Source organism: Crotalus tigris, unplaced genomic scaffold (genome assembly GCF_016545835.1).
Source record: "Crotalus tigris isolate CLP2741 ecotype Arizona unplaced genomic scaffold, ASM1654583v1 scf7180000017903.3850313, whole genome shotgun sequence".
In the NCBI taxonomy this organism is placed as follows: domain Eukaryota; kingdom Metazoa; phylum Chordata; class Lepidosauria; order Squamata; family Viperidae; genus Crotalus; species Crotalus tigris.
The window spans coordinates 1,242,381-1,267,431 of NW_024096713.1; the positions used below are offsets into that span (position 1 = coordinate 1,242,381).

The 25,051-nt window shown below is 37.8% G+C and overlaps 1 protein-coding gene across 1 annotated transcript in view; it reads left to right on the plus strand.

Moving 5' to 3' along the window:
* The first annotated feature begins 1,756 nt into the window (after positions 1 to 1,756).
* SPTBN1 (spectrin beta, non-erythrocytic 1) overlaps positions 1,757 to 25,051 on the plus strand; it is a 220,935-nt gene continuing 197,640 nt past the window's right edge. The window contains exon 1 of the mRNA XM_039344336.1: positions 1,757 to 2,118. The gene's annotated coding sequence lies outside the window, so the exon portion shown is untranslated. The remainder of the gene's footprint in view (positions 2,119 to 25,051) is intronic.

The following is a 25,051-nucleotide window of genomic DNA, read 5'->3' on the forward strand; positions in this document are numbered from 1 at the left end:
AATGTATTTTTTTCTATGTTTTTGTTTTCTATATCCTCTTTTACAGACTACAATCTATCTGAAACATTGTTATATAACTAAAAATTAAATAATCAAAGGAAAGGAACAGGGGTCTTGAAGGTGTCCTTCAAGAAACTGACAGAGCACATGGTTGGCCTGTGAAATGTTTGGCATTTTTATTTATATCACTCTTATTATGTCCACAGACAAATCTGTGCATTGCATAAGTGAATGTCCAATTTCTGGGCTATGCACCACCTACAGATTGTGTGTGTATGTGTCTGAAAATGCAATATTGTTTTTGACTTGATGATGCACAGCACACCACAGATCCTATCAGAAAAGGACTTGAACAAAGAATGTAAACCTGTCAAGCTCAGATGGCAAATGTCTTGAAATCTGAGAGGAAGAGGCAGCATCTATAAGTAGTTTCACGATGGAGGCAGGAACCCTGAGGGAGATACATACTACTTATGAGCAGCAGTGAATCATATAAGCTCTCCACAGGTGATATAGAAAGCTAGTCAGCTGCTTCTCCGTTACATTTTTTCATAAGTTCTCTGCTCCACACGGAGAGTGAAAGATGACTGCACAGTCATTATTAAAATGCTTAATTTTGTATCCACAAGTTACTTCTGATCAATAAGAGATGGCTCTGCTTCATTTCTTTATCTTAGTTTAATCTTAACAATTAAAGAAAAACGTGCCAATTATAATTAGGTGATCTGTTGCAGTTTTCAGAAGGAAGGTGAAAGGAATGGAGATGTCAATCAAGTCCACAAAAAGAGAAGCACCTGTTGAGCTTAGCAAGACTTGCTTTCAGATACGTTTGCAATGGATTAGAAACTGGAAACTACCTTACATGAAATCAAATCATTGTCCAATCAAGCCCAATATCTTTAGTATTCATTTCTAGAGAAACAGATAAGGTATAATCTAATAAAAAATTAAGATACCTAACATAGCCTAGAGATTTCATGGAGTACACCAGTGATCAAATAGGATCCCCTTGATGATAATGATGATGATTACATGCATCAAGACGTTGTTGACTCCTAGTGACCATATATTCTCCAGGTGATCTTTTCCCTAACTTAGTCCTTCAGTTCTTCTTACATCACCATTGTAATTGACTCTATCCACCCTGCTGCTGGTTGTCCTCTTCCCTTTCCCTTTTCCCAGCATTACAGCCTTTTCCGGAGGCACATAATGTGTCAGAAGTAGGATAGTATGAACCTGGTTATTTCATCAAGTGAGAGAACTCTGAGGCGATTCGTTTGAGGATCCATCAGTTTGTTTACCCGGCTGTCCACGGTATTCTCAGGAGCCCTTTTCCAACACCAAATTCAACCTTATACTGCATCACCGCAAATCTGTTCCGTTTAGCTAGGATAGGAGAAAAGGGCAAATATGTATCTGTGAGAGAGAACCGGCGGGTGGGCTTTTGGGCGGCTGGCGTCGGGGGAGGCCCAGTCACCCGGATGTCACAATTTGGGGTGGGTCGGTCCGATGCAGAGGACAGATCAAAAAAGCGGCGGAGGATAATCTGCTACCGTCGCGCACGCCTCCCGCCTGCTTTCCTTCCTCTCTGCCTTCCCTGCGCTGGACTGCCCTCAAGACTGCTCTTTCATTGTACAGCATCGCACGCGCACGCGCATTGCGTGCGTGTTTCTGTCTGCCAGCGCGCGCGCTCGTGTGTTTGTACGAACGCTCTATCCCCGCCCTCGCTCTCCCCCCCCCTTCGCCCCGTCAGTGCAGCTGTTGCTGTGCGGGCGGTTATCGGAGGGGGCCGGCCGGCTGACTGGCTGCGGCTTGCTGAGGTCCACTCCCTGTCTCCGCTTCCATCCCCGGCTCTCGTCTGCTGCGGAGCTGCGCCCGTCCCCACGGCCAGGACAGCTGCTTCTCCTCTGTCTCGGTCGGTCCGCCTCCCCATTCCGTTTCCCAGCTGCAGCTACCGAGATTACCGCTGCTTCTGTTGCTGCATCGTCACGCACCCATCCCCACCTCCTCCTCCTCCGTCACTGCTGAGAAAGGGAGCGCACCGCATTGCATACAAGGACGAAGGAAAGCGGATTCTACAATCCACCCCACCCCCGCCGCCCCATCACTTCAGCCGAGGTAGCTATTTCACTTCGAGCAGAGGATCGTTTGTCTGGGGGGGGCGGTGCGGAGGGGGCGCACGGGGACTTCGTCTTTCCGACCTGAGGGGGGGGGAACGAGCGCCGGAGATCAGGCAACGGGGCGCTTGGCGTCGTGCTTGTGCCAGGATTTGATGGAGGTGCGGGAGAGCAGAATTGGCCAGAGGGGCTGGTAGTGGCGGCACTGCGGCGTTAGTAAATAGATGGATTCTCCTCTGCAGAGACCCGAGTTAAGATCCGGGAACTCGCCCTCCCTAGCCGGTGCCGCCGTGCTTGGCTCCGAGAGAGGGAATTTTCTCTCAGCAAAGAAAGCGGTTCCATCATCGCTTAGCTGCAAGATGAGGGTTGTTCATCCCCCCCCCCGCGATCATTGAAACTGAAATCTTGTTTTTTAAAAGGTTCCTGACCAAAGTCCCTGAGGATCGGGTGGGCGGGCGGCAGAGAGCCCGCTGGGGTGGGTGGGTGGCTGGCTGATATTAAGCAAGAAATAAAATGACGTAAAATGGCAATACAAGTAACCTGGAGGGCTCAAATCAGGTTGCTGGTTTTCTAAACGTCGGTGGGTTGCAAAAACAGGCGTGGTCAGTCTTCGCCGATCTCCCCCTTACCATCTCTTTGCTTCAAGTGCTTTGGAGGAGACTCGCTCTCCTCCTGTCTACTCCCCCCCCTCTTCCTATTAATACATCAACAGGTTTCTGCAAATGGAAATGCTGTAGAAAAGAGATTAATACTAACCACCGTATTCCTTTTAGTCATGGTGAGAATAATATGGTGACAATGGTAATAATCATAAACACTAAACAGTCATCTTCCCAGACCCTCTTCTCATTTAATAATTGGATTTATTTAATTCTACGGCAAAATACTATTTGAAGATACTCTTCCCCACCCCCTTCATTATTGGCTTCTTCTCCCCTTGGAGATGATTTATTACTCTCAGAACCATGAGGGTGCATCAGGAGGGAGAGAATATGTATGTGGGAATCAGTGGGGTTGGAAATTATTTTACTGTTTTCATGTTGTTTTTCTCATCCATCCATCCACCCACCTTCCCTTTCTGTCCAGGGAAAAATGATGCAGCACAATGCAGGAAGCATTGATAACTCTTTGCTTTGCTTTCCAGAATATATTTTGCATGAATCGGTGTCCCTTGCGCTTTATCACAGCCCCACCCTAAGGAAGCCTGTCCAATTTTTCCTCCCTCTTTTCTTGGCTAGCAAGGACAAGCTCAGCAATGCTTTATTATTTGAAACCTCTTCCAACACCCCCTCCCCAATTCATGCAGATTCTATTCTATAGGGACCCTTGGAATGTTCACTTCCCCCCTCTGCCTCAGTTTCCTATATTTTTTTTTCCCCTTTGGCAAAAGGAAATAATGGAATTGCGGTCTTGCAGCTCTAATGCAGTTAGGTGGAGTCCAGCCTACAGTGGGAACACATTAATCAGATAACTACAAAAGTAGTGGGCTTTGGGAGGAGTTTCTTTAGGAACAGTAGGGAGAGATGGTGAGAAATGGTGCAACACATTTCAGCTGGACTGGGTGGTCCTCTAGCCTGCTGGATCCAAAGCTGAAGGAGGAATGAAATGAAAGCTGGTTGTCATGGATAAAAGTCTCCTTCTATATTGGAAAGGAGGTGTCTGATTAGGTTTGCCCTGTTATTTACTTGTCACAGTGCTATTTCTTTGTAAATAAAATTCTAAATGGAGGATGGTTTTATGATTTTTAAATGACATTTTTATAAATAAAAGTGTAAAAAGTTTTTCTGGACTATCTAAAAAACCATCTAGATCCTCATTTGGCTGATCAGATGCCTAAGATAACTCGCCACAACCACAATATAAGGGCAATAGCTCTCTGGCTCATGTACCTTAACAGCTGGCATATTGCCTCTGATATTGCCCTAAACTAAACTTGTTTTAATCATAATTTGTTGAATAAGTCACAGTTGGGTTATCAAGCTAAATCATAAACCATGGGTTACAAACTGCAATGACTGGATTTGTATATTATGTTATGCCAATCCCAAATAAATCATATTATGACTTAGCACAAGGTGGGAACCCATCCAATATGCAGCCATCCTTTGCCTTGTCCAGCATTAATTTTCTACTTGTTGAAAAATTCCAACTTGAGGACCATTATTATATCTTGCATAAATATTTCCATGTGCTTACTTATATATTTTATCAGTTTATTATTTGTAAATAGTTTGTGCTGACAGATATGTTGCATTTTTTACATGTATATGATATCTTCATATTAAATAAGGATAAAAACTTATGGAAGAAATTACATAGTGCATTTTAGCATTTAAAATATATAACTTGTTTATCATTGGAGGAAACACTTTGTCTATCATTTTTCATAACCATTTTGTGGACTAGGGAGAGGAGAAAATCCTATATCATTGAAATAGTCTTTGAACTTAGCTTTCCAAACTGATGCTTTTCTGTTAAGTTAGAAATTAACTCCCAGAATTCCCTGATTCTTCTTTACAATTTCCCCTTATTCCAAGAGCCCTTTCAGCTCTTCTTCAGCTTAGCTCTGTTTATACATACATTATCATCAGTGACATACATTATGACCAATACTGAATGGAAGTTATGGGAACCGAAATCCAAGTAAAGGACACCAGGATGGAGAAGGGTATTTTAGATATAGATGGAAAAAAATACACTCTTAAATTTGATCGTTTGCAATGCACTAAAATGAGGATTTCTGTATGTTTGTGGATTAAATGTTCATGCTTTTATGAGATTGTTCAGTATCATAAATAATGAATACGCAAGATGGTTCAGGAAATGGGAAAAACAAAGAGTAGACTCTTACAATTTTTTTGAGATATTTGACATAGATAATCCTTAAAAGTCTGAGAGGTAGTAATGGCTATCATCGATTGAATGCTGTGATTGCTGGAATCATTGAGTCTGAGGAGATACCTATTTCCTGAAGCAGGAAGAAGTGGTCTACCTCCATTATGTCTTTTCCCTGAACTTTGTAAGAACTTTTGGTCACTGTGGTAGATAAAACATTGTGTTGTATTGATTTGTCACCTCGCTTAATGTGGCAGTCCTTTCTTGATATGCAATGGTCATGGTTTCTCTATTAAGTTGATACAAAAATTGATTTGCAGTTCTGGTGGTCTTAGAGTTTTTCATTAGCATTGTATATCATGTGATCTCATATGGATGTTGGAAATAAAGGCTATATAGATTTAAAAATGGCCTAGATTGAGGTGTAGTATGTGATTTTAATTTAAGGAATGGCTTCAGCATGGCTGTGTCATTTGGTATATCAAGCATTTTGTTTAAGAAACCAGGTGCAAATTCCCACCTGAGAAAAACACTTGTATCTACTGTGATGTCTCAAGGGTGAGAGAGCCAAGCCTGTGGTGTCAGTAGCAGTTACCAAGGACTGTCAGTGTTTGCTTATTTTTTAAAAAAGGTTGGAGGGTTAACAAATAGAGCAGAACATAGTCACAAAGCTTTTCCCCTGCTGTTCTATTTCAGATGGAGAAACTGTGTTTTGCAACCTTTCTTGTGCTTTAAGGAGAAGAAAATCTGATTTGAGCTAATTTCTGATATATTTGTTTTAAACAAATATATAAATGCACACACAAAAGGGCATCCACAAGGGAGCGTAAAGAAAGTCAGGATGGTTACTGCAACTGTGCAGTGGAAGCCTCACCCTTTTATCATGTGTTATTAGCTGGCTTAAAGTGGTATGAGCCAAGAAACTTAAATTATTTAATTTTGCTTAATTGGGTTGCATGCTTTCACTGGGTCCAACATCAACTGAACAGTCAAGAGCTGCAAAAATGGTCTTTGTGATAAGAATAGATGACATTCCACTTGCAAAACTGCGATCTTGGGCACCTTCTTGATAAAATGGCATGATTTTGAGTTGTTCAGATATTCTTCTAACTTTGGGATCTGAATCTAGTATAATAACTATGTTTCCAGTTCATATTCAGAGAAATAATTTTTCTAATTTTGGGGACTGAAGTACTTTCACTTTAGACCTCTTATCCCAGTCATCTTTACAACCACCCTGTAAAGCAAATCAGCCTTTTGATTCTTTCTGCAATGCAGATTTAATCATAGTTCCAAGTGCAAGTCATGTAGATGTATACATCTGAACTAGATTCTGTTTTTTCCTCTGTGTCGTAGAATGTATGTGGGTATATGCATTTTTTTGGTCACATTTATGTAGTGTATATTGGAGGTGATGACCCTTTGAGAGCTGTATACAATGAAATTTCATTTTAATATATGCCAATTAGTGTACATTTAAAGTGATAATAAAGATATTCTATTCTATTCTATTCTATTCTATTCTATTCTATTCTATTCTATTCTATTCTATTCTATTCTATTCTATTCTCTCCCATCCCATCCCATCCCATCAGAATGCTATCTGGCACTAGGGGACTACCTCATTTGTTTCTTCTCCAGACTTGACTGGATCCTCACTGGGATTTGCAATGGCAAGTAGACCACTGAGTCCTTTGGGATTGGGCGGCATATAAATAAAAATAAATAAATAAATAAATAAATTGCTACAGGAGAGCACATTTTGAAGTGTTAGGGAAATATAAAATGACAACTACTGAATCAGTGACAGCCTTTCTGGTCAGTTTACAGCAAGGAAGTTTTGAAGGAGGAACATTATAATATAGAGCTTGTCATAATCCCTATAATAAACACAGCTTTGCAAATTTCTTTAAACTTTTATGCATTTATTAAAATGTCATGCAAATTATTTTCACTCATTTTTGGTAGTAGCTGGAAATGTATTTTAAGTTTTTCTTTTCTTGGTGAATGTATGGAATTAAAATACTGAGCTATGTTGGGCAAATTTGCAGACCACATGCAATTTTAAAATAACTTTATTTTGTGTGTTTGTAATCCTTAAATTATTGTATGTCTACCCTGTTGAAATTTAGCATTGTACTGAAGATTGGCAGCACAATTTTTTCCTCTTTTGGGTGATTATCACTATTTAAAGAAAAGATTTTAAATATAAAAACTAAGCTAATTTCCCACAGAAGAAAACAAACAACGGGAAAACAGAAAATCCTGGTCCCATCTACTTTTGGGATACAGACCTAATCATTTCAGAAGTTTTTGGCAGTTTGAAAATTGAAAAATATTTTAATTACATTTTAAATACATTCAGATGTTTTGATGAAATGAATTTACTTAATGTAGCCTTCAGCCCCAAACAATCTACCCCAGTGATGGCAAACCATTTAGAGACTGAGTGCCCAAAAAACTCCCTGATCCCTGGCCACCCCCACTCCACCTCCACTCTGCTCTGTCCCCACACCACCCGCAGGGCCACCCACTATTTCCATGGCCCGCTGCAGATTGCCCAGGCGGCCTTTCAGCGCCATGGTGGCCATGCCTTCCACCCGTGCCCCGTAGCATCATCTGCGCGCAATGGGGTGCAAGGGTGGAGTGTTGTTCCCATTGCCCAGCTGCCATGTCCTTGGCTATGCTGCTCCGCGCGGGCCGCACCCGGGGTGACTCTCCGCCGGGGGGGCTGCTGGTGAAGAGGGGCCATGAGAGGAGGCAGGGCTGGGGCGACAGCATGTGTGCCCACAGAGAGGGCTCTGAGTGCCGCCTCTGGCACTCATGCCATAGGTTCGCTACCACTGAACTACCCTATGAAAAGGTGCAGCCTCCAGTTAGTGAAAATTAACGTGTTCAACAAAACTCTCCAACTTAATTATTTGCTTGATTGCAACTAGTAAACTGAATGTTCATATGATCTGCAGATGATACTGTGATTTCAGGATCAGTAGGATGAAGTGATCATTGGCTGTTTTCTTCTGGGAACCTTATGAGAAAGTCACTTTCCCTTGCTGATTTGTTTAGAAAATCGCTTAATGAGGTTATGGAAAATTCAGCGGAAGACCCATGAGTGACACAGCATACATACTTTATCTCATTCTTTTTCCCACAGGCACAGAGAAGAATTAAGATTTATAATGCAGGCATTCATTCAATTATCTACCCCTCCTTAGTTTTTGCACTTTTAGGGGGAATAAACTAGTGATTCTTTAGAGCTTAAATTCTATATTCTTATTGTAGAAGGATTTGTTTGAAGTGACATACTATGATAGTTGAAAAAAAAAACCAGTTCTAATCAGAAAAAAATAATATCAAAAGCTATCCAAGTCATGCAGATTGCCATGTGGTTTATTTCAACATCCATATCAGCAACTTGAAGCCCTTAAGGTATACTGAGCCTTCAACTTTCAGAATTCTAATAACCTCAACAAATATGGATTGCACAAGGATTGAGAAAGTTGATCTATAAAGATTTTTTTCTGCTTCTACCATATGCCTACCTATGGAATAGAATTTTTAAAAAAGAATTCATTGATGAAATGTAGGATATTTTTTATTACTTGAATGCCCCCTTTATTATTTTTACAAATAACTCAAGGGGTGAACAGATCCAATATAACTTCTTCCTCTTATTTTCCCTTCAACAACAATCCTCTGAGGTGGGTTGCGCTGAGAGAGAGTGACTGACCCAAAATCATCAATGGAAGTGTTTAGAAACCTTACGTTATATGAAGAAGCAGGAAACCACTGATTTGCTCCACAGTCCTAAATTCCTTCTTCTCTAATTTATTTCTGTGTAACATTCTGTACTGGCAGAATGCTCTTGAATAACTCTTATTCACATTCATAGGTCAGGAAATGATGCAGTTTGCCAAAATGAAATTTAATCTGGGTCTGAATATGATACTTAATCCAGCATATCAAGTGATATTTTGAAAGCCAGAATATTTTTCCCTTGTTACGTAATTCCATAGAAGATTTTATGGCAGTCCCAGGTGCTGTTAGCTAAATTAGCTGAATTTCCATTTTCAAAGGCTATGGTATAGCTCAGAATATGGCTCCTGGAAACAATGAAAGGCAGACAAATTGTTCATATTATAGTAAAGTTTCAAAATTGCTTGGAATGGGATTCTGAAGGAAAATAATACTTTTGATATAAAATAGGATATTTTTATGTTGTTAATTTAACCACCTAATTATATCTACATCCTAATAAGTCCTAGCAAGCTGTCTTATGCCATTTTTCTTATTTGATCATCTCCTTAAATATGTGGGACTACAGCTAGCTCAGTCTTTCTTAACCTCAACAACTTCAAGGTGTGTGGACTTCAGCTTCAACTCTGCTGGCTGAGGAATTCTATGAATTGAAGTCTATGTGTCTTAAAATTGCTACGATTGAGAAATACTGGCCCAGATCATGGTTTCAGACAAAGCAAATCTATGCTCATACACAGTAGGCTCTCTGGAGACTTGGGCAGAGGACTTCCCATCACTTGCTCCTTGGAAATGCCGGAGATTTAGTTAGCAAGACTCTCAGGCAGCCCCACAAAGAATATACCACTAAGCCAAGCTCTAAAAAATGCTTCTGCTTACTTTTAGGAGAGCCATATTTGTAGCTTACTCTTTCTTAAAAGCTAATTTAAGAACACTCAAACTCTGTTTACATTATATTCTTTATATAAAACCTGCAAAACATTTGTTTGTGATAGTGAAATTACAGTGTGGATATATAATGCAGCACTTCAATCAGCTATTCCATACTACAAATTGCAGGTTATTCATGAGTGTTCTGTGTTTACCTTTGTTTTACAGTATGTGCCACAACTCACTGGCATAGCAATTCAGTGAGCTAGTTGCACATGGAACTCATTCCACAAGAGAGCTCAGTCCAGAGCAATATGTTTCAATCAGTTTTCCTTCTGAGAATGTCCTCAGGGCTGCAGAGTGTGATCCATCAATCTTCATTCCACTTTTGCTGCAAAATAGCCAATGGAAATTTATTTTTAATTTTGAAATGGTAAAATAACAAGGGGTCTACTATATACATTATTTCTCACAAACGACCCCCTCCCTCAAGCCTTACATACCCCTATGTGAGTTTCAAAAATCTGGATGGCCAGTAGATTGTAACAAATATTAGAAAATATTTTTTTTAAATAAAAATGTAACAAATATTTAAAATAGTTTACTTAATATATTTTATTTGCATTTATATTGACTTTACAGAACCCTAATAAATTACCTCTAGCCCTTATAGCAGGAGTGGGGAACTATGGCCCTTTTATAATCTGTGAACTTCAACTCCCAGAATTCCTGACCCATGGCTGGCTCAGGAATTCTGGGAGTTGAAGTTCACAGATTGTAAAAGGGCCATAGTTTCCGACCTCTGCCTATAGCATGGTGTACTTACTAGGTCTCAGAGATAAAGTCAGCATTTTTAGTGAAAAATCAAATTTCTAGAGAAACTAAAATGCAATTGATGTCACTGGGATGTATGCATTTAAATTAACTTCAAAGTATTTTTGAGGAACGGAGAGTGGAAGCCTTAATGTGCACACATGTGCTTTTCTTTTCAGTTTCATTAAATTTAATGACAGGAACAGATCTGTCAGACAGCAACCTAGAACTAAGGAGAAACTTCCTGACAGTTAGAACAATTAACCAGTGGAACAACCTCCTCCAGAAGTGGTGAATGCTCCAACACTGGAAGTTTTTAAGAAGAGAGTGGACAGCCATTTGTCTGAAATGGTATAGGGTTTCCTGCCTGAGCTGGGGGTTGGACTAGATGATCTCCAAGGTCCCTTCCAACTTTATTATTATTATTATTATTATTAATCAATAAGGCTGTTCAGTGATTTGATTTGATTCCAAAAACATGCTTTGGAGCACATGAGAGAAGAAACAATAGCATCCCTTTGTAACTTTTACAATATCCATCTCTTTTCATGGGATTGCCATATGAATCCAGGAAAATACATTCCTATCTGACCTAGCATTAGATATGCATGCTACATGCTACATGCATGTTCTTATAAACTCCAAATCATCTGTTTGTAATTGAATTTGAAGCATTTCCTACCTAATTTCCACTTAGATCTGAAATTATGGTACTTTGGAAACTACATGCCAAAGTCTTTGTGCAGTTTTACATGCAGTCATTAGAAGTTAAGTTGGTCAAGGTGGAGAGATTTTGCAGTGCTGCTTCTGGAGTGTGGAATTACCTACTGTACAACAGCAGGTCTTCCAGCAGCTGTGTTTGCTGGTTTACTGAAAGGCCTACCCCTTAAGGTAAGCATCTGTGTGCTGTAAATCAGGAGTTCAGTCTTGAATTGTTTGAGTAATTGCTTAATGCTTTTTCTGAACAAATGTAATGTAAAATCTCCTCTGAGACAAGTTCATGTTTTGATAATTTCATGGCTATATCCATACAGTTTTCTTGGCAGAAATATGGAACCATTTCACCACTCACTTCTGGATTTTTAAAATTTTTCCATTCTAGCCCACAACCCTGGAATTCTTGAGTGACTTCCCATTCCAGGGCTAACCCCAAGACTGCTTACCTTCTAAGTTTGGATAAGGAGAGCCAAGTGCTGCTATCTGAAGTGGCTTCCCATCAAATTATTTGAATGTTTTGTGGCAAGCCTCTTTGAGAGCTAGAAAGTCCAAGGTCATTGTATAGTTTTACATGCAGTCATTAGAAGTTAAGTTGGTCAAGGTAGAGAGATTTTGCAGTAATGCTTCTGGAGTGTGGAATAACTTACTGTACAACAGCAGATCTTCCAGCAGCTGTGTTTGCTGGTTTACTGAAAGGCCTACCCCATAAGGTAAGCATCTGTGTGCTGTAAATCAGGAGTTCAGTCTTGAATTGGACAAGAGCAACATAATTCCTTTGTGTAAAGCTTAGGGAGGGAAAGTATAGTGAGAGTTCCAACTGGTGAGAAAGGAAGTGATCGGTATTTTGAGTTTTAATTATGAAAAAGTTGGTAGCAACCTGTAGACTAGGAAATTACAACACAATCTTCCCAAGGACAAACTAAGATTGGAAGCATTTTTGAGCTATACAAAGTTATACAAAGCTATTGCCTGAATGTTACAAACTGGGACCTGGGAAAATCAATATTCATATGTATTTAAAGAAAGCTCATTTAGATTAGAGCAAAGATTTGTTTAATTCAGTGTTCCTCAACCTGGGCAATTTGAAGATGTATGCACTTCAACTCCCAGAATTCTGATTTAGTTCATTGTGAGTGACCTGACAAATGCCTATGGAAAGTCCCACAAATGAGAAAGCATTTCCTATTGTTTCAACAAGGAGTATTTAGAGGAGAGCTGCCTTTATCTTAGAGGTTATAAATAGCTGTCATGATCAGCAGTTACTAATGCTGCAGAGAAAGAGTGATTCAATTTAAAGAAGAAAATTCTGAAAGTGATCCAGTCTGAAAATGATTCAGGAAAAATAGTTTTGTGAAAATGGCTTGCTCTCCCCAGTTCATTCAATATTTATTGAATAAATTACATAAATCAGTAGACCTTACTTTTGATTAGTTCTGTCTTTACTGCCTGATAATATGCTACATTGCAAGTTTTAAAATTTTTACAGTTATTTTTGTGTCATTATCTTTCAGTTTGTTGTTATTGTTATAATAGTCCTTGATTTTGTTTTTATTTATGTAAGTTGCCATAGAAATCCTAGAAAATAAAAACCATTTTAAATAGGGTTTTTTTTTTTAGCAAGGCATTATTCTGAAAAAAAATCCCTAAATCATAATGCTTATTTTAGGCTTTGTGTAATATATGAAAATACATCATCGTGGTTCAGTAATAGTATGAAAAAGAAGAGAGTAAGCTTCTTGTATGAGAAGTGAAACTACTTCAAAAAAAAAAAAAAAACAGTCCAGTTGCCTTTTGAAAAAAGCATCTTTGAGAGAACCAGAAGAGAGTAGTTTAGGATTGTCAGAAAGCAACATTAGTGTCGTACTTCAACAAGTTTGTTTCAGTCACTGATGTTCCTTAGGGCAGTGACTGCACCTGTTTAACATGAAATGCTCCTGGCAGAAGAATTAATCTCTTCTGTTTTCTTATATTCAACTTCAATCCATTATAATGGTGGATTCTGGTGAGTAGGCAGACAAACATTTATTAAAAATAATTAAAGGCTGTCATTCAGAGTTTCCCAGTTTTAGAAGTCTTTCAGAACTTTACTCTTGATGAATTCCTTAAAACCTCTTTTAGGGCAAATTAGACATTTTCTGATATCTTCTTGAAGATTTGTAAACCATGGTTTATGGCATGGTGTGTTCTGTGAATCCATCCTAACCCATATCTTAGAACAAAGTACAACATTAGAGTGGGCCGCTTTCTGCATTCCCGAAGATCTATTATCTATTCCTTTTCCAAAAAATAACATCTGGTTTTTTAAATCAGTGCACTTGGTTTTCCAAACAAGAAGACTATTGTATTCTTTTCAATGACATAATTTCTTCCGGACATTCATACAGAAAACCAAGTTTATTCAAAATAAGTCAAGATAACCCAAAATACAATTGAAACTACATTACATTAGGGTTTACTCTAATTCTTAGTGTTCCAATACTAGTTCCGGTGCATTATATTTTAATTTGCTTTGGCACAAAAGAAAGGTAGAGTTGGAACGTTTGTGCCTGCATGGTCTTCTGACTAAAATTCCATGGCATTGTTTATAATGTGATTATCATTGTATGTATGAAGAAATTTATTTATTAAAGCTACAATAGAAAGTGGTTTGGCTCATAAAAATTATTGCTGTAAAAAATGTAGTAAATAGAGTTTGGTTAGGTATTAGGGAAAGAACCATGAAACTAAACAGACATGCTTGAGGGAGGCAAAATTCAAGACAGATTCTTCAGTGGAGATTTTTAATGGATGCAGATTATAACCCAACAATTTCTTTAGAAACCACTGGAATTTACTTCTTGTGAAGAACATCCAGATGTGTTTGATGATTAATATTGTTAGTATGCTAAATTCTCATTTGATTGACTAGTTAATTCCACTAATATAACAGACAAATTAAAGAGCTGTCAGCCATTTTTTTTCAAAAGATTATATAATTTAACAGATTTGATTTCTAATAGTTGGTTAATTCAAGTTGTAAGGCTAAGTTGCGATCTGGCCACTGTTGTTTGTTATTTATGGTTTATTGGCTTAGTAACTTGTACAGATCTAGCCAATATGATTTATTCCATGACCATGGTTAAGGAAAACATAGCTTTGTATAATATGGATAGTCAGTCATAAATACAGAAGTGCTTACTTCTAAATAAGCATGTTTAGGCTGATTGTAATTAATTCATTTATACATGGCAGTATTTCACTTGAAATATTAATTTGCAAATTTCTTTAAATGTTTCAAATGGTATGCAACATCTTAACATTTAGCATAGTTACCATTATTTTTTAAAGTCTGGTTTTAAATAGCTTTTTTATTACCAATTATAATATATTGAAGAATAAAGATATAGTAAGTGCTCTTCAACATCTTCATCAATGATTTAGATGAGGGGGTAGATGGGGAACTCATCAAATTTGCAGATGACACCAAGCTGGCAGGAATAGCCAACACTCCAGAAGACAGGCTTAGGATACAGGAGGATCTGGACAGACTTGAACACTGGACGCTATCTAACAAAATGAAATTCAATGGTGAAAAAAGTAAGGTTCTACATTTAGGCAAGAAAAAACAAAAGCACAAGTATAGTATAGGTGGTACCTTGCTCAATAGTAGCAACTATGAGAGGACAATCACTTAAATCTGAGCCAGCAGTGTGCTGCAGGTACCAAAAAAGCCAACATAGTGCTAGGATGCATTAACAGAGGGATAGAATCAAGATCCACTTTACAATGCCTTGTAAGGCCACACTTTGAATACTAGATCCAATTTTGGTCACCACGATGTAAAAATGATGTTGAGAAAGAGTACAGAGAAGACTGGAGGCTAAAACATATAAGGAATGGTTGCTGGAATTGAATATGTCTAATTTAATGAAGAGAAGGATGAGGGGTGACATGATAGCAGTGTTCCAATATCTCAGGGGCTGCCACAAGGAAGAGGGAGTCAAGCTATTCTGCAAAGCACCTGAACAAGAAGCAATGGATGGAAACTAATCAAAGAGAGAAGCAACCTAGAACTAAGAAGAAATGTCCTGACAGAACAATTAATCAGTGGAACAACCTGCCTCCAGAAACTGTGAATGCTCCAAGACTAGAAGTTTTTAAGAAGAGCCTGGACAGCCATTTGTCTGAAATGGTATAAGGTTTCCTGCCTGAGCAGAGGGTTGTACTAAATGACCTCCAAGGTCCCTTCCAACTTAATAATAATAATAATAATAATAATAATAATAATAATAATAATAATAAATATTATTATTATTATTATTATTATTAGTAGTAGTAGTAGTAGTAGTATTCTTAGTATTATGTATATCTTTAAACCAATAAATAGTATTGTCCCCTGCAACCTTTTGCCAATTAAGCAACCCCAACTTTTCTATATTAACTGTCAGAAGTAGAAGGGTTGGTGCCGCTACCAGTGGCAATAGGAGAGCAACTAAAGTAACAACCAAGTGTATTCCTGTTGACATAATAAGGAAAGTGAGTTTCTGATAATCTCATCTATATCTTCATTGATATAAATCCCACAAATTCCTATTAGCTACTGTATATTTAAGCATTTGTGTCCTGGTTTAATTAACTTGAGACATGCCATGTTATCTCTATATGCTTAAAGCAGAAGATTCCTGCTGGGTTAGCTTATATGGGCCAGCACACTGTTTTCCACATTTGTCAAGCAGATGTCCCTAAGAAGCCTGCATGCAGTGTATCTCAATCTTGGCAGCTTGAAGATTTGTTGCTGGGGAATTCTGGGAGTTGAAGTCCACACCGTCAAGGTTGAGAAACACTGCCTCTGTGTATGAAATGAAGGCAAAAGAGTTATCTTTCTTGTCTTCCCGACCCTCTGCTAGGAGATCTTTGACAGAAAAAGCAGCACTGGGAGAGTGATATGTTTTAAAGAAAATCCCAGATGTCACCTTGAATCTTCAGGTGAAAGAATGAATACATTCATTCAATACTGTACATACAAAGAGACACAAGGGGAATGGACACTAGCTTGTATTTTGGCCAGCCATTAATGCAAGAGGAAAAATATGATTCAATGAATGACTCTCTTTTTTAGCTGCAAAAAGTTACATTAATACTAGACAGATATTGTATGAATTTTGCCACTAATGCAGTGCCAAAGAAGATCCCTCTCCTTCTTTAACAACAAAGATAATAGCTGGCTTTTAAAGACATAACTTTGGTTAAATGTTCAGAAATAAATCATTAGTTGAATTCAGTGGTTTAAACCAGGATTTACAAACCAGAGTAGCTATGCTTATACAGCACAATATATTAAAATCAACATAGATGAACCCAGTGATTGTTGAGCTACATCATCATGGAATCTTAAAAATGAACATTTACTGTGGCACCCCCTTCTCCTCCCTCCACCCACTGTTTCTTGACTTTTTTACTAATACATAGCAATCTAATTAAAGCATCTGAAGAGGATTGGTTGCCATTCTAGGCCGAAGGAATTCAGAATAGCTATGTGGAGTGAACAGGAATCAAGCCTTCTAATTAAACACTGCATTTATAGTACCAGTGGAATGTAGCCTGAGGTTAGCAGGGCTGGCTTCTTTGTGTAACAAGTACAGAAGATGACCTTGAAATCTAATGATCACCCTGATGTTTGAAGGGCGTCTTTGCATTGTTTCTGTAGAAAGCTGTGAGCCTCTTCAGTGAAGGAATCCTTTTAATGGAAAATAAGGCTTGTCACTTCATTAGTTGCTTACCCCCAACCCACCAATTTTCTCTCACTGGTACAGTACTTCTTACCATAATATCTCCATTGACCTTGTACCTGTCTCTAAGGCTTGCAGAAGCAACTGCTGTTTAACATTTTATTCCTGGGTGAACACCAAGTACAAGCCCCTCTCCTCAAAACTGGAGAGAGAACAATAAATCTCCATTATAGGAATACTAGCCCATCTCCCCAGGTTCATTAAGTCAACCTAATGAAAAGTCTTGCTGGCAAGAGTGGCAACACAATATTTTAATATCATTTTATACTTTAACAAAAGCCTGCAGATAAGGCATCTTCTCTATGAAGTAGTGACCTTCTCTAGAAAGCCATTCCTCTGTCAACTGTCCATTTTTTTCTCTCCTGCACTCACCGTTTATTGCCTGTTGAGCATATTCAGATCCAGCTGAACTTATTTTTTGATGTGTGGAAGAGAATGCCCATGTATTTGTTTTTGCATCTTTATTAGGGGTATGCAAAACATTTCAAATTATAACAGTAGAAGCTTAAAAACGGTTGTGATCAAAATGGAGTGTTCTGATGTTCCAGGAGATGTTCCAGTCAGCTTGAAACAACCCTTTTTCAAATTAAAAGAGTTATTTCAAACTCAGAGAAATGGTGTTGGGAGTTTGGAACACTTCTGGGATGACCAAAATTACTGCTTCAAAATTTAAATAGGTTTTTTTAGACGTCAAATATTTGAAATGTTTTGCCCATAAGCAGTTGCTAGTAAAATGTGCCCTAATATTTTGATTGGATAGAGCCACTCAAGTAGAACTATTATTCTTTACAACTCAGGAGTTTTAGAGGCCATTTCCAAGGTTCTGTGGCCTTGGGGCTTCAGATTGTATAGCTAATATGTAAGGAATATATAGCTGAATCATTTTCTTTATAGGTAAAAGAGTTTCCAGCTCTGCTTCCTCATGCCCTAATGCGGCAAATAGAAAGTTTTTACAAAAATGGTTTAGGGAAGGGACCACCTTGAAAAGGACTTGACTCTTCTCTCATTTGATTTTTTTTTTTTTTTGTGGATTGGTTCTTTGACATGAACATCTGCCTCAATTCCAGGGATGCTAAATTTGATTGCCGAAAATAAGTTGAAAACAAATCTTCTGAGTCTACCATGGCAACCCGTTCCTTAACAATGCTGATGACGAAATGGCTTACTGATTTATCCCAGTTCAAAAAACAGCCCATCATTTTTTTCTTGCTTTGGCACTTATAATGGGAGTTATTTATTTATTTGATGTGAACTTACTTACTTGCTCTCTTTGTGACCTGTATTCTTAAGGGAGCAGGTTCCAGATATTTTTCTCACTTTTAAGTAGGGATTTATACACTATGATCTTATGTTATGGAAAGGTGAGCCACTTTGTAATGTAAGAAAACCATGGGGGAGGGTGCATCTTGGAGATCTGTGGGACCTAGGCCCCCCCAAAAAACATGCATTAATGACTAACCGAACTGTGCTATATTTTCTCTAGGAGTCTTAGAGGATGATGCCAGTGCAGTGCTGCTTTCTCTTAAAATAGTGACCTGTCAGGTTGGCAAAATAATTGGACAATTATCCCATCTTCCAGCTCAGATTATTTTTTGACAACCAGTTAGATGGCCTGAAGCTGTTTTCTCTCCTGAACTAGTTGCAAATGCCTGCTTTAGGCCATTTTAACAAATGATATAAATGTGTTTAGCCTCTTTTCCAGCACTTGTGAATATTGTATATAATTTTTTTCACTTGATAGGAAAAAATATTAGTCATTAGAATAAATAATTATTTCAATAGAAAAGACCAGCCTGAAGATGATGAATGAGACTTCAACAACCTACACCCCAAAATACAGTTCACCATGGAAACAGAAGCTAATAACCAACTTCCCTTCCTGGATGTCTTAGTCTACAAGAAATCCAATGGCTCCCTAGGACACACCATCTACCAGAAGAAAACACACACAAACTGCCATCTGCACACTCTCTCATGCCACCACCCAGCACAGATCAACTCTGTAGCCAAGACACTCATCTCTAGAACAAAACGCTTAGCTGACGAACAACACCTAAAAACCGAACTACACACTCTCACCAATGTACTAACATCCAATGGATTCCAAAGAAATAAGATTACAAACCTAGTCCAAAAAGAAACCCCCACTAAAATCCAAGACAGAGAACAAGAAAAAGGAAAAGCCCTCCTCCCATACATAAAAGGCACCACAGACAGAATCAGCAAGATCCTCCATAAACACAACATCAAAACAGCATTCTGCACAAACAGAAAAATATCCACCATCCTAAGAAACCCCAAAGACAAAATTGAGTTAGAAAATCAAGGAGTATATGAAATCCCATGCACCGCTTGTCCCAACACATACATCGGACAAACCAACAGAAGAATAAGTGCACGCATTGAAGAACATAAGAACTCAGTCAAAAAAGAGGAACCAACATCTTCCCTGGTCCAACACCTTAAAGCCACAGGACATGAAATTGACTTTAAAAATACCAGAACTATCGCCAAAACTGAACATTTTAATAACAGAATAATCAGAGAAGCCATTGAGATAGAAAAATGCCCACACAGCATGAACAAACGAGATGATACCTCCCGCCTACCAGCCATTTGGAAACCCGCCCTTATTGACAAACGACTCCCTAACACAAAGAATGATACCAGACCCACATTCACTAAAACCACACAGGATGTCACCACCACATATCCACGCAAAAAGCAAACCCAAAGCCACACTGATGATGAGGCACGACCACAAACCAGAAGCCAGACCACAGCTGCATCATTAGCCACTTTAAACCCCTCCAATCCATACATGAAGCAAACTGACACCCACCATGAAGATGAGGCAGGACCACGAACGCGAAGCCAAAAAATAGCAAGGCAGCCCACCATCTTAAACCCCCCTGCAACCCAGACTAACCTGAGCACAACAAAGCCCCCACCCAAACAGAACACTCCCCATTCAATCAGAGCACAGCCAACCCCCATCCAATCAGAGCACAGCCAAACCCCTAACCAATCAAAACACACCTCCACCCAATCAGAACACAGCCAAGCTCCCACCCAATCAGTGCATACCCCCACTGGCAGTTAAAAGGAAGAAACAACTAAGACCACACATTGCTCCTCAAAGCACGAAGCTGAAAACACCAGCCTGAAGATGACGAATGGGACGTCGTCGAAACATTGCCAAGACACTTCCAATTTTACACGGGAGAAAACCTGAATAACCAAAGACCTACCTACCTACCTACCTACCTACCTACCTACATACATACATACATACAATTGAGAGGTGAACTGTGGAGTTCTTGTTTCTCTCTGAGCTTGATTGTTTGCTTGTAGATATTTCATTATTTGGCTAGGTAACATCATCAGCACTGATGATGTTACTTAGTCAAGTAATGAAACATCTGTAAACAAATGTCTGCAGGCAAACAACCCAACCCACAGAGCACCGGTAACTCCAAATTATAGGCAGAAATATGTATTGTGTGATTATTCCTAAAACAGGCATTTAGGACATCATTGCACAACTGGGTGAAGTTTTAAACCTATATCTGTATTAATTACCTCAGTTACATCAACTCATCCAAGTTCTAGTCCGTAGTCAATTGCACATTCTATTGGTGCTTATTTAAGAGCCTGAATCTTGTATATAAATGGGTTCCGTATGTAGTGGAAGTACTAATGTTGGGAAAAAACTGAAAACAAGGAAGATCGCTACCAGATTAGTCAATGAACAGAAATATAGAAACAGAGAAAACTGATGGCAGAAAAAGACCAAGTCTGAGTTTTTTTGTTTTTCATTTTCTTTTTAATTTATGTATTATTATTTTATTTTTGTTGAATGATTGACATGTGTTTATCCCAAGCATGTTTAAACTCAGTTACTGATGACTGACCTACTTCCTTTGTAAATCAAGTTTTATGGCTTAATATATTGTGTGAACTGGTTATGATTTATTCAGTAATTGTAACTGGAGGATGAGCATGATACAATAAGTACTTTTGTATAGATTTCTTTACTGTCCATATTTTTTCCAGTTCATCTTTAAAATAGTGATGAATGTTTCTGTTTCATTTGCCCAGAGTAATTCACAGTCATGGCATTTCTTGTTGGTCTCCTATCCAACTCTGACACTGCCTATCTTTTTTGCACAGGCAAGACCAGCTAAATGCTGCATACAGAAGCTAAAACCAGAAACTTTGAAAGACATTTATTGCATGCTTTGAAAGATATACTTGAGACCATGAAGACTGGAATGTTGGGGTGGCTAGGTTTACACACAGATATGCATAAGCACTCACAATAAGAAATTAGATTGTCTTGAAACAGAATATGCATTCTTGGAATTGCAGAAAATGAATCATCCTACTTTCATCCCCCATCCTTTGGTTTTAGAAACCTACTCCCTGGATATATCAAACATGTTTCTCCCACACTTTTCCTGTCCCTTCATCTGTTCTTGTGTAACTTCAGGCAACCTTTGTCAGGGTGTTGCCACAAAGGTTCCTTATATTCCTTGGGCAATCCATGTGGCAACTGGTTTGGAGGTACCTTACATTATCAGACCAAATATAAATGAAAGGAAATTGCACTTTCATTAATACATAATAAGTAAATGCAAATACAATAATCTCAGTTTTCTTGCTTGTCACCCAGAGGGCAATTTGGAGGAGGAACCATGTTTTTCTTTTCTTCCATGTTGTTCAAGTATTCAAAGTCATACAACTGTTGCAATTTAACATTTTCAGAAGAGAGAGAAAATAGGCCCCAGAATTAGAGGCAGAATTTGGGGTAGAAAGTAATTTTACACAAATATACGTACCAAGGAATACCTTGTTTTCAGCACTGTAAAAACATTGGGGGCTTTGGAATTTTAATTTGAATAACTGACTTGCATAATTACATAATTTAATTAAAATATATAAAACAAAACTGTAGATATTATTTTCGTTACAAAGTGATGACAAGGTGCTAAAATGTACTGTTTTCCCTTTGCTACAAGTCCATCAGATCTTAAAACTTAAAAGCTGTCATTTAGGGATTTTATTAATTTTGATTTAAAAGGTCATCCAATTCAGCACTGACTCTAGATAGCATACAGATTAAAAACCTACTCTTACTTATTTTAATAGTAAAACAGAAATATTTTAAATCATAAATTTATTCTCTAGTGGTTTAAATAAGCCAGGAAATTTTTATTTAAGTTTATAATTTAAACTACAATAAAGTAATGCTTACCATGTAAAGATTAAAAAAATGTGTTGAAAACAAGGATGGGGGAAAGCATACATAATATATTGTTAACATCTATAAATCCTTTAAGAAATAATAAATTACATTGACAAAGTTTATTGAAAACTACAGAATATAATAAAAATGAGAATTTGTTATGAAATTAGTAATAACTATTTAGCTATATTGACCAAAAAACCCCAAATCAGACTGAGTTTGGCCATAATAGTGCCAATCTTTAAGAAGGTCCACCTGACCTTTCTAAATAGTTTATTCAGTGTTATATACAAACTGTATGTGAAACTGTAGAATCCATAAGATTCAATGAAAATAGAAAATACTCTTGTTCTTATCATAAACGGTTCGCCGAACTCAACAAAAAATTAGGTATCAATTTTGCTGAACCATCGCAAACCGGCTGAATCCCACTACTGATTATAAGTCTTCCACATGGCACAATCTATATCCAATGCACTCTGTTGAGACAGAGCTGCCTACTGTTGCTACCGGAGCCTGAGTAAGGATATGTAATGGTAGCTAAGGTTGAAATTTCTGCCAGAAGGTTGGGCTCTGCGGATGTTGACAGACTTTCACCATGTGCCCTTGAACGTTAGAGTAGAGCAGAAAATGGCATAATATGGGTTCTTGGGAATCGGATATGAGCACATCAAGATACTCTGAAATGGAGAATAATTGAAATCGGCAGGCAGAAAGATCAAAGCAGAATTTCTGCAAAGGTAGTTGCTAGCAACATAGTGCTCACTCACAAGTCACACATTGTTTTAAACAGCTTGTTTTCCCAAAGTATTGGATATTTTTCATTGTTGCCCACTTTGATATCTTTCCATCAGCAATTGCTGACTGCAGGTAGAAGAAGGGAAAATACTTCTCACTTGCCAGAGTGGAGAATGAAAAAATGCCTGCCCGTGTTCTTCCGGCTGTCACAGATGCTCATCACACTTGCTAGCCCCCTTGATGCAAAACATTCTGAATGCTCCACAGTATGCCAAACACTGAGAATCCAAAGGGTCATCGAACTTAGATAAAGATATTCTAGGATTTTTATTATATTAGTGAATTTATGGAAGCGGGTTAGCAGCATTGACTTATAATCCTAATGCAAAATTTGATAAAACTAATAGGTATTAACCTTAAACATTTTAGTGGGGGCAAATGTTAAAATTTCTATGGTAGATTAAAAGAGACATATAATAAAATAGTATTTTGGTGCTTTATTATTGTATTAATACAAGTCTAGTATTCTGTGAGTCTATATAATGTGAGCTGGATTCTGCTGTGGCCTTCCTAATCAGCTCCTAAATATTACTAGATTGATTTTTCTTTGTTTTACTAGGTTGTAAAAGATAGGCAGTCTGCTATTCCCATACTGACTGCAGGTGCTTAAACAGAAGCTGGATGGTCATCCCTCAAGAATGCTAAACTAGTGGATGAACTCCAAGGAACCATTCAATCCTGATGTTCAATGATTCTAGTGTAATGTGAAAATAAAAATAATTTACTTTGGTATATCCTTGATTTTTGGTGACTTTATCAATATGTTCATGCAATTTTCTTGGCAACAGTATTACCATTACCTTTTTTGGGTGGGTGTATCATTATCCCTTCTATACTAGTTATTAATCGCTAAGAGTATCATTTTAAGGAAGGCATGCATTCTTTAATTTTTAAGCAATTATCTATTCTTCTCCCATCCTGCTTGTACTGTCCAAATGATTATTTTGGTAGATCTTGGACATCTAATTAAAAATAAGCTAGGTTGACTCCATAAAAGTAAATTTCATTTACTTCTTTTCTTGGAATATTATATTTCTATACCATTGGGGCATTTTAATGATCATGTTGTTCCATTGTCCTTTGTTATTAGCCACTTTGATTTGTATAATGATATAGGATAAATGAATCACATTTTAAGACTTTTTTTAGAGAGAAGAAAAAGAAATGGCAATGTAACACATGCTTCCTGCTTTGACAGGAAATATTACATACTACACAACGGTACAGACACCAGATTGACTGCTTCCTACGTGGATGATGTCATGCTGCACAAGCAGAAATAAAGCACCTGTAGTATGGTACAAATATACACAAAAAGGATACTTGAAAGGTCTCATTAAATCTACAAGTTTAGACACACAGCCTGTTTTGTATCAATAACAATGTGTTATTGTAACTATGTCACTTCAACTGAAATGGATAACTGAATGAGACCAAAAAATGAAGAGTGAATGGAATTTAAAAGATCAATTGTCCTAACAAAAATACTAACTCAGTATAGACTTTTGTTTTTTTTTAATATATAAAATATGTAAAAATATATGAAAATTGCTATTGTTGATTGGCTGGAAGCTAATATTGGAATTGGTATTATAGATGAACTTTGTAAGAACAAGTATCTCTAACTGAGGGTTTTAAAAGAAAATTTCTTAAAGGCTGTTAGCCTATGTCAAATTTTTAATAGAATAATATTTCTTATGAGGATTTTCACACTTCTTTCAAGGACAAGGGGTGCTATCTTCTTTCATCAACACTTAGATTCTCAAACCTATTTATTCTGAAAAGTACACCAGCTAAAAAATGTGAGATGTTTGAGAGTCAAGCTATATGTGATGATAGCAGTCAATTTCTTTTTATCCATGCTTCCTCCAGTTCTTGCGGATAATGAATAAGGGGCAGGCTCCACTTTCCATCAAAAGAAGAAATATGAAGAGATATAAAGAGATAATTCTCACTTATTTTTCAACTCCATTTTCTGTCTTTTCTGCTTTATTTGAGCAAGGAGGAAAAATGATAGTATGGGGAGGAAGGGTTCTAGGTAAAGGGCATGAGGAAGCTACCACCATAGCTATCTGATTGCACCAAAACTAAACATTTTATCTTACTAAAGGAATATGGACACTCACTGT